We start from the raw sequence: 10940 nt of genomic DNA on the forward strand, positions 1-10940 counted from the left end.
CAGCGCTGCCTGTGATCAGACCTGTGTATGGTGAATGACAGCAGCGCAGCCTATGATCAGCCCTGTGTACGGTAAATGACAGCAGCGCTGCCTGTGATCAGCCCTGTGCACGATGAATGACAGCAGTGTAGCCTGTGATCAGACCTGTGCACAGTAAATGACAGCAGCGTAGCCTGTGATCAGCCCTGTTCACGGTAAATGACAGCAGCGTAGCCTGTGATCAGCCCTGTGTACGGTGAATGACAGCAGCGCAGCCTGTGATCAGCCCTGTGTACGGTGAATGACAGCAGCGCAGCCTGTGATCAGCCCTGTGTACGGTGAATGACAGCAGCGCTGCCTGTGATCATCCCTGTCTACGGTGAATGACAGCAGCGTAGCCTGTGATCAGCCCTGTGTGCGGTGAATGACAGCAGCGCAGCCTGTGATCAGCCCTGTGTGCGGTGAATGACAGCAGCGCAGCCTGTGATCAGCCCTGTGCACGGTGAATGACAGCAGCGCAGCCTGTGATCAGCCCTGTGTACGGTGAATGACAGCAGCGCAGCCTGTGATCATCCCTGTCTACGGTGAATGACAGCAGCGCAGTCTGTGATCAGCCCTGTGTACGGTGAATGACAGCAGCGCAGCCTGTGATCAGCCCTGTGTACGGTGAATGACAGCAGCACAGCCTGTGATCAGCCCTGTGTACGGTGAATGACAGCAGAGCTGCCTGTGATCAGCCCTGTGTACGGTGAATGACAGCAGCGCTGCCTGTGATCATCCCTGTCTACGGTGAATGACAGCAGTGTAGCCTGTGATCAGCCCTGTCTGCGGTGAATTACAGCAGCGCAGCCTGTGATCAGCCCTGTGTGCGGTGAATGACAGCAGCGCAGCCTGTGATCAGCCCTATGCACGGTGAATGACAGCAGCGCAGCCTGTGTTCAGCCCTGTGTACGGTGAATGACAGCCGCACAGCCTGTGATCATCCCTGTCTACAGTGAATGACAGCAGTGCAGTCTGTGATCAGCCCTGTGTACGGTGAATGACAGCTGTGCAGCCTGTGATCAGCCCTGTGTACGATGAATGACAGCAGCGCAGCCTGTGATCAGCCCTGTGTACGGTGAATGACAGCAGCGCAGCCTGTGATCAGCCCTGTGTACGGTGAATGACAGCAGCGCTGCCTGTGATCAGACCTGTGTACGGTGAATGACAGCAGCGCTTCCTGTGATCATCCCTGTCTACGGTGAATGACAGCAGTGTACCTGTGATCAGCCCTGTGCACGGTGAATGACAGCAGCGCTGCCTGTGATCAGACCTGTGTACGGTGAATGACAGCAGCGCTGCCTGTGATCAGCCCTGTCTAGGGTGAATGACAGGAGCGCAGCCTGTGATCAGCCCTGTGTACGGTGAATGACAGCAGCGCAGCCTGTGATCAGCCCTGTGTACGGTGAATGACAGCAGCGCAGCCTGTGATCAGCCCTGTGTACGGTGAATGACAGCAGCGTAGCCTGTGATCAGCCCTGTGTACGGTAAATGACAGCAGCGCAGCCTGTGATCAGCCCTGTGTACGGTAAATGACAGCAGAGCAGCCTGTGACCAGCCCTGTGTACGGTAAATGACAGCAGCGCAGCCTATGATCAGCCCTGTGTACGGTGAATGACAACAGCGCTGCCTGTGATCATCCCTGTCTACAGTGAATGACAGCAGCGCAGCCTGTGATCAGCCCTGTGTACGGTGAATGACAGCAGCGCAGCCTGTGATCAGCCCTGTGTACGGTGAATGACAGCAGCGCAGCCTGTGATCAGCCCTGTGTACGGTGAATGACAGCAGAGTTGCCTGTGATCAGCCCTGTGTGCGGTGATTGACAGCAGCGCAGCCTGTGATCAGCCCTGTGTGCGGTGAATGACAGCAGCGCTGCCTGTGATCATCCCTGTCTACGGTGAATGACAGCAGTGTAGTCTGTGATCAGCCCTGTGTACGGTGAATGACAGCAGTGCAGCCTGTGATCAGCCCTGTGTACGGTGAATGACAGCAGCGCAGCCTGTGATCAGCCCTGTGTACGGTGAATGACAGCAGCGCAGCCTGTGATCAGCCCTGTGTACGGTGAATGACAGCAGCGCTGCCTGTGATCAGCCCTGTGTACGGTGAATGACAGCAGCGTAGCCTGTGATCAGCCCTGTGTACGGTGAATGACAGCAGCGCAGCCTGTGATCAGCCCTGTGTACGGTGAATGACAGCAGCGCAGTCTGTGATCAGCCCTGTGTACGGTGAATGACAGCAGCGCTGCCTGTGATCAGCCCTGTGTACGGTGAATGACAGCAGCGCAGCCTGTGATCAGCCCTGTGTACGGTGAATGACAGCAGCGCAGCCTGTGATCAGCCCTGTGTGCGGTGAATGACAGCAGCGCAGTCTGTGATCAGCCCTGTGTACGGTGAATGACAGCAGCGCAGTCTGTGATCAGCCCTGTGTACGGTGAATGACAGCAGCGCAGCCTGTGATCAGCCCTGTGTACGGTGAATGACAGCAGCACAGCCTGTGATCAGCCCTGTGTACGGTGAGTGACAGCAGCGCAGTCTGTGATCAGCCCTGTGTACGGTGAATGACAGCAGCGCAGCCTGTGATCAGCCCTGTGTACGGTGAATGACAGCAGCGCAGCCTGTGATCAGCCCTGTGTACGGTGAATGACAGCAGCGCAGCCTGTGATCAGCCCTGTGTACGGTGAATGACAGCAGCGCAGCCTGTGATCAGCCCTGTGTACGGTGAATGACAGCAGCGCAGCCTGTGATCAGCCCTGTGTACGGTGAATGACAGCAGCGCAGCCTGTGATCAGCCCTGTGTACGGTGAATGACAGCAGCGCAGCCTGTGATCAGCCAGCAGTGTAGCCTGTGATCAGCCCTGTGCACAGTAAATGACAGCAGTGTAGCCTGTGATCAGCCCTGTGCACAGTAAATGACAGCAGCGTAGCCTGTGATCAGCCCTGTGTACGGTGAATGACAGCAGCGCAGCCTGTGATCAGCCCTGTGTACGGTGAATGACAGCAGCGCAGCCTGTGATCAGCCCTGTGTACGGTGAATGACAGCAGCGCAGCCTGTGATCAGCCCTGTGTACGGTGAATGACAGCAGCGCAGCCTGTGATCAGCCCTGTGTACGGTGAATGACAGCAGCGCAGCCTGTGATCAGCCCTGTGTACGGTGAATGACAGCAGCGCTGCCTGTGATCAGACCTGTGTATGGTGAATGACAGCAGCGCAGCCTATGATCAGCCCTGTGTACGGTAAATGACAGCAGCGCTGCCTGTGATCAGCCCTGTGCACGATGAATGACAGCAGTGTAGCCTGTGATCAGACCTGTGCACAGTAAATGACAGCAGCGTAGCCTGTGATCAGCCCTGTTCACGGTAAATGACAGCAGCGTAGCCTGTGATCAGCCCTGTGTACGGTGAATGACAGCAGCGCAGCCTGTGATCAGCCCTGTGTACGGTGAATGACAGCAGCGCAGCCTGTGATCAGCCCTGTGTACGGTGAATGACAGCAGCGCTGCCTGTGATCATCCCTGTCTACGGTGAATGACAGCAGCGTAGCCTGTGATCAGCCCTGTGTGCGGTGAATGACAGCAGCGCAGCCTGTGATCAGCCCTGTGTGCGGTGAATGACAGCAGCGCAGCCTGTGATCAGCCCTGTGCGCGGTGAATGACAGCAGCGCAGCCTGTGATCAGCCCTGTGTACGGTGAATGACAGCAGCGCAGCCTGTGATCATCCCTGTCTACGGTGAATGACAGCAGCGCAGTCTGTGATCAGCCCTGTGTACGGTGAATGACAGCAGCGCAGCCTGTGATCAGCCCTGTGTACGGTGAATGACAGCAGCGCAGCCTGTGATCAGCCCTGTGTACGGTGAATGACAGCAGAGCTGCCTGTGATCAGCCCTGTGTACGGTGAATGACAGCAGCGCTGCCTGTGATCATCCCTGTCTACGGTGAATGACAGCAGTGTAGCCTGTGATCAGCCCTGTCTGCGGTGAATTACAGCAGCGCAGCCTGTGATCAGCCCTGTGTGCGGTGAATGACAGCAGCGCAGCCTGTGATCAGCCCTATGCACGGTGAATGACAGCAGCGCAGCCTGTGTTCAGCCCTGTGTACGGTGAATGACAGCCGCACAGCCTGTGATCATCCCTGTCTACAGTGAATGACAGCAGCGCAGTCTGTGATCAGCCCTGTATACGGTGAATGACAGCTGTGCAGCCTGTGATCAGCCCTGTGTACGATGAATGACAGCAGCGCAGCCTGTGATCAGCCCTGTGTACGGTGAATGACAGCAGCGCAGCCTGTGATCAGCCCTGTGTACGGTGAATGACAGCAGCGCTGCCTGTGATCAGACCTGTGTACGGTGAATGACAGCAGCGCTTCCTGTGATCATCCCTGTCTACGGTGAATGACAGCAGTGTACCTGTGATCAGCCCTGTGCACGGTGAATGACAGCAGCGCTGCCTGTGATCAGACCTGTGTACGGTGAATGACAGCAGCGCTGCCTGTGATCAGCCCTGTCTAGGGTGAATGACAGGAGCGCAGCCTGTGATCAGCCCTGTGTACGGTGAATGACAGCAGCGCAGCCTGTTATCAGCCCTGTGTACGGTGAATGACAGCAGCACAGCCTGTGATCAGCCCTGTGTACGGTGAATGACAGCAGCGCAGCCTGTGATCAGCCCTGTGTACGGTGAATGACAGCAGCGTAGCCTGTGATCAGCCCTGTGTACGGTAAATGACAGCAGCGCATCCTGTGATCAGCCCTGTGTACGGTAAATGACAGCAGAGCAGCCTGTGATCAGCCCTGTGTACGGTAAATGACAGCAGCGCAGCCTATGATCAGCCCTGTGTACGGTGAATGACAACAGCGCTGCCTGTGATCATCCCTGTCTACAGTGAATGACAGCAGCGCAGCCTGTGATCAGCCCTGTGTACGGTGAATGACAGCAGCGCAGCCTGTGATCAGCCCTGTGTACGGTGAATGACAGCAGCGCAGCCTGTGATCAGCCCTGTGTATGGTGAATGACAGCAGCGCAGCCTGTGATCAGCCCTGTGTACGGTGAATGACAGCAGCGTAGCCTGTGATCAGCCCTGTGTACGGTAAATGACAGCAGCGCAGCCTGTGATCAGCCCTGTGTACGGTAAATGACAGCAGCGCAGCCTGTGATCAGCCCCGTGCACAGTGAATGACAGCAGTGTAGCCTGTGATCAGCCCTGTGCACAGTAAATGACAGCAGTGTAGCCTGTGATCAGCCCTGTGTACGGTGAATGACAGCAGCGCTGCCTGTGATCAGCCCTGTGTACGGTGAATGACAGCAGTGTAGCCTGTGATCAGCCCTGTGTACAGTAAATGACAGCAGCGCAGCCTGTGATCAGCCCTGTGTGTGGTGAATGACAGCAGTGTAGCCTGTGATCAGCCCTGTGTACGGTGAATGACAGCAGTGCAGTCTGTGATCAGCCCTGTGTACGATGAATGACAGCAGCGCAGTCTGTGATCAGCCCTGTGTACGGTGAATGACAGCAGCGCAGCCTGTGATCAGCCAGCAGTGTAGCCTGTGATCAGCCCTGTGCACAGTAAATGACAGCAGCGCAGGCTGTGATCAGCCCTGTGTGCGGTGAATGACAGCAGCGCTGCCTGTGATCAGCCCTGTGTACGGTGAATGACAGCAGCGTAGCCTGTGATCAGCCCTGTGTACGGTGAATGACAGCAGTATAGCCTGTGATCAGCCCTGTGTACGGTAAATGACAGCAGCACAGCCTGTGATCAGCCCAGTGTACGGTGAATGACAGCAGTGTAGCTTGTGATCAGCCCTGTGTATAGTAAATGACAGCAGCGCAGCCTGTGATCAGCCCTGTGTACGGTGAATGACAGCAGCGCAGCCTGTGATCAGCCCTGTGTACGGTGATTGACAGCAGCGCAGCCTATGATCAGCCCTGTGTACGGTGAATGACAGCAGCGTAGCCTGTGATCAGCCCTGTGTACAGTAAATGACAGCAGCGCAGCCTGTGATCAGCCCTGTGTACGGTGAATGACAGCAGCGCAGCCTGTGATCAGCCCTGTGTACGGTGAATGACAGCAGCGCAGCCTGTGATCAGCCCTGTGTATAGTAAATGACAGCAGCGCAGCCTGTGATCAGCCCTGTGTACGGTAAATGACAGCAGCGCAGCCTGTGATCAGCCCTGTGAACGGTGAATGACAGCAGCGCAGCCTGTGATCAGCCCTGTGTACGGTGAATGACAGCAGCGCAGCCTGTGATCAGCCCTGTGTACGGTGAATGACAGCAGCGCAGCCTGTGATCAGCCCTGTGTACGGTGAATGACAGCAGCGTAGCCTGTGATCAGCCCTGTGTACGGTGAATGACAGCAGCGTAGCCTGTGATCAGCCCTGTGTACGGTGAATGACAGCAGCGTAGCCTGTGATCAGCCCTGTGTACGGTGAATGACAGCAGCGCAGCCTGTGATCAGCCCTGTGTACGGTGATGACAGCAGCGCAGCCTGTGATCAGCCCTGTGTACGGTGAATGACAGCAGCGCAGCCTGTGATCAGCCCTGTGTACGGTAAATGACAGCAGCGCAGCCTGTGATCAGCCCTGTGTACGGTGAATGACAGCAGTGTAGTCTGTGATCAGCCCTGTGTACGGTGAATGACAGCAGTGTAGCCTGTGATCAGCCCTGTGTACGGTAAATGACAGCAGCGTAGCCTGTGATCAGACCTGTGTACGGTGAATGACAGCAGCGCAGCCTGTGATCAGCCCTGTGTACGGTGAATGACAGCAGCGCAGCCTGTGATCAGCCCTGTGTACGGTAAATGACAGCAGCGCAGCCTGTGATCAGCCCTGTGTACGGTGAATGACAGCAGTGTAGCCTGTGATCAGCCCTGTGTACAGTAAATGACAGCAGCGCAGCCTGTGATCAGCCCTGTGTACGGTGAATGACAGCAGCGTAGCTTGTGATCAGCCCTGTGTACAGTAAATGACAGCAGCGCAGCCTGTGATCAGCCCTGTGTACGGTGAATGACAGCAGCGCAGCCTGTGATCAGCCCTGTGTACGGTGAATGACAGCAACGCTGCCTGTGATCATCCCTGTGTACGGTGAATGACAGCAGCGCAGCCTGTGATCAGCCCTGTATGCGGTGAATGACAGCAGTGTAGCCTGTGATCAGCCCTGTGTACGGTAAATGACAGCAGCGCAGCCTGTGATCAGCCCTGTGTACGGTAAATGACAGCAGCGCAGCCTGTGATCAGCCCCGTGCACAGTGAATGACAGCAGTGTAGCCTGTGATCAGCCCTGTGCACAGTAAATGACAGCAGTGTAGCCTGTGATCAGCCCTGTGTACGGTGAATGACAGCAGCGCTGCCTGTGATCAGCCCTGTGTACGGTGAATGACAGCAGTGTAGCCTGTGATCAGCCCTGTGTACAGTAAATGACAGCAGCGCAGCCTGTGATCAGCCCTGTGTGTGGTGAATGACAGCAGTGTAGCCTGTGATCAGCCCTGTGTACGGTGAATGACAGCAGTGCAGTCTGTGATCAGCCCTGTGTACGATGAATGACAGCAGCGCAGTCTGTGATCAGCCCTGTGTACGGTGAATGACAGCAGCGCAGCCTCTGATCAGCCAGCAGTGTAGCCTGTGATCAGCCCTGTGCACAGTAAATGACAGCAGCGCAGGCTGTGATCAGCCCTGTGTGCGGTGAATGACAGCAGCGCTGCCTGTGATCAGCCCTGTGTACGGTGAATGACAGCAGCGTAGCCTGTGATCAGCCCTGTGTACGGTGAATGACAGCAGTATAGCCTGTGATCAGCCCTGTGTACGGTAAATGACAGCAGCACAGCCTGTGATCAGCCCAGTGTACGGTGAATGACAGCAGTGTAGCTTGTGATCAGCCCTGTGTATAGTAAATGACAGCAGCGCAGCCTGTGATCAGCCCTGTGTACGGTGAATGACAGCAGCGCAGCCTGTGATCAGCCCTGTGTACGGTGATTGACAGCAGCGCAGCCTATGATCAGCCCTGTGTACGGTGAATGACAGCAGCGTAGCCTGTGATCAGCCCTGTGTACAGTAAATGACAGCAGCGCAGCCTGTGATCAGCCCTGTGTACGGTGAATGACAGCAGCGCAGCCTGTGATCAGCCCTGTGTACGGTGAATGACAGCAGCGCAGCCTGTGATCAGCCCTGTGTATAGTAAATGACAGCAGCGCAGCCTGTGATCAGCCCTGTGTACGGTAAATGACAGCAGCACAGCCTGTGATCAGCCCTGTGAACGGTGAATGACAGCAGCGCAGCCTGTGATCAGCCCTGTGTACGGTGAATGACAGCAGCGCAGCCTGTGATCAGCCCTGTGTACGGTGAATGACAGCAGCGCAGCCTGTGATCAGCCCTGTGTACGGTGAATGACAGCAGCGTAGCCTGTGATCAGCCCTGTGTACGGTGAATGACAGCAGCGTAGCCTGTGATCAGCCCTGTGTACGGTGAATGACAGCAGCGTAGCCTGTGATCAGCCCTGTGTACGGTGAATGACAGCAGCGCAGCCTGTGATCAGCCCTGTGTACGGTGATGACAGCAGCGCAGCCTGTGATCAGCCCTGTGTACGGTGAATGACAGCAGCGCAGCCTGTGATCAGCCCTGTGTACGGTAAATGACAGCAGCGCAGCCTGTGATCAGCCCTGTGTACGGTGAATGACAGCAGTGTAGCCTGTGATCAGCCCTGTGTACGGTGAATGACAGCAGCGTAGCCTGTGATCAGCCCTGTGTACAGTAAATGACAGCAGCGTAGCCTGTGATCAGACCTGTGTACGGTGAATGACAGCAGCGCAGCCTGTGATCAGCCCTGTGTACGGTGAATGACAGCAGCGCAGCCTGTGATCAGCCCTGTGTACGGTAAATGACAGCAGCGCAGCCTGTGATCAGCCCTGTGTACGGTGAATGACAGCAGTGTAGCCTGTGATCAGCCCTGTGTACAGTAAATGACAGCAGCGCAGCCTGTGATCAGCCCTGTGTACGGTGAATGACAGCAGCGTAGCTTGTGATCAGCCCTGTGTACAGTAAATGACAGCAGCGCAGCCTGTGATCAGCCCTGTGTACGGTGAATGACAGCAGCGCAGCCTGTGATCAGCCCTGTGTACGGTGAATGACAGCAACGCTGCCTGTGATCATCCCTGTGTACGGTGAATGACAGCAGCGCAGCCTGTGATCAGCCCTGTGTGCGGTGAATGACAGCAGCGCAGCCTGTGATCAGCCCTGTGCACGGTGAATGACAGCAGCGCAGCCTGTGATCAGCCCTGTGTACGGTGAATGACAGCAGCGCAGCCTGTGATCAGCCCTGTGTATGGTGAATGACAGCAGCGCAGCCTGTGATCAGCCCTGTGTACGGTGAATGACAGCAGCGCAGCCTGTGATCATCCGTCTACGGTGAATGACAGCAGCGCAGTCTGTGATCAGCCCTGTGTACGGTGAATGACAGCAGCGCAGCCTGTGATCAGCCCTGTGTGCGGTGAATGACAGCAGCGCAGTCTGTGATCAGCCCTGTGTACGGTGAATGACAGCAGTGCAGCCTGTGATCAGCCCTGTGTGCGGTGAATGACAGCAGCGCTGCCTGTGATCAGACCTGTGTACGGTGAATGACAGCAGCGCTGCCTGTGATCAGCCCTGTGTACGGTGAATAACAGCAGCGCAGCCTGTGATCAGCCCTGTGTACGGTGAATGACAGCAGCGCAGCCTGTGATCAGCCCTGTGTACGGTGAATGACAGCAGTGTAGCCTGTGATCAGCCCTGTGTACAGTAAATGACAGCAGCGCAGCCTGTGATCAGCCCTGTGTACGGTGAATGACAGCAGTGTAGCCTGTGATCAGCCCTGTGTACGGTGAATGACAGCAGCGCAGCCTGTGATCAGCCCTGTGTACGGTGAATGACAGCAGTGTAGCCTGTGATCAGCCGTGTACAGTAAATGACAGCAGCGCAGCCTGTGATCAGCCCTGTGTACGGTGAATGACAGCAGTGTAGCCTGTGATCAGCCCTGTGTACGGTGAATGACAGCAGCGCAGCCTGTGATCAGCCCTGTGTACGGTGAATGACAGCAGCGCAGCCTGTGATCAGCCCTGTGTACAGTAAATGACAGCAGCGCAGCCTGTGATCAGCCCTGTGTATGGTGAATGACAGCAGCGCAGCCTGTGATCAGCCCTGTGTACGGTGAATGACAGCAGTGTAGCCTGTGATCAGCCCTGTGTACAGTAAATGACAGCAGCGCAGCCTGTGATCAGCCCTGTGTACGGTGAATGACAGCAGCGCAGCCTGTGATCAGCCCTGTGTACGGTGAATGACAGCAGTGTAGCCTGTGATCAGCCCTGTGTACAGTAAATGACAGCAGCGCAGCCTGTGATCAGCCCTGTGTACGGTGAATGACAGCAGTGTAGCCTGTGATCAGCCCTGTGTACAGTAAATGACAGCAGCGCAGCCTGTGATCAGCCCCGTGTACGGTGAATGACAGCAGCGCAGCCTGTGATCAGCCCTGTGTACGGTGAATGACAGCAGCGTAGCCTGTGATCAGCCCTGTGTACAGTAAATGACAGCAGCGCAGCCTGTGATCAGCCCTGTGTACGGTGAATGACAGCAGCGCAGCCTGTGATCAGCCCTGTGTACAGTAAATGACAGCAGCGCAGCCTGTGATCAGCCCTGTGTACGGTGAATGACAGCAGCGCAGCCTGTGATCAGCCCTGTGTACGGTGAATGACAGCAGTGTAGCCTGTGATCAGCCCTGTGTACAGTGATGACACCTCCTGTTCGTACGCCTGATCAAAGTATATGACTGTCAGACAGATCGGAATCCTCAAAACTACCAATGGCATGTCTACCTGTGTGATCAATGGCAATGTACTTAGGCCCAACTCCCCCTTGAGCCACAAAGCTCCTGACATCTTCTTTCGATTGGACCAGTGCACAAAATTTAAAGGGG

This window comes from Dendrobates tinctorius, unplaced genomic scaffold, assembly GCF_039654945.1.
Source record: "Dendrobates tinctorius isolate UK_male_01 unplaced genomic scaffold, ASM3965494v1 ptg000065l, whole genome shotgun sequence".
NCBI lineage: Eukaryota > Metazoa > Chordata > Amphibia > Anura > Dendrobatidae > Dendrobates > Dendrobates tinctorius.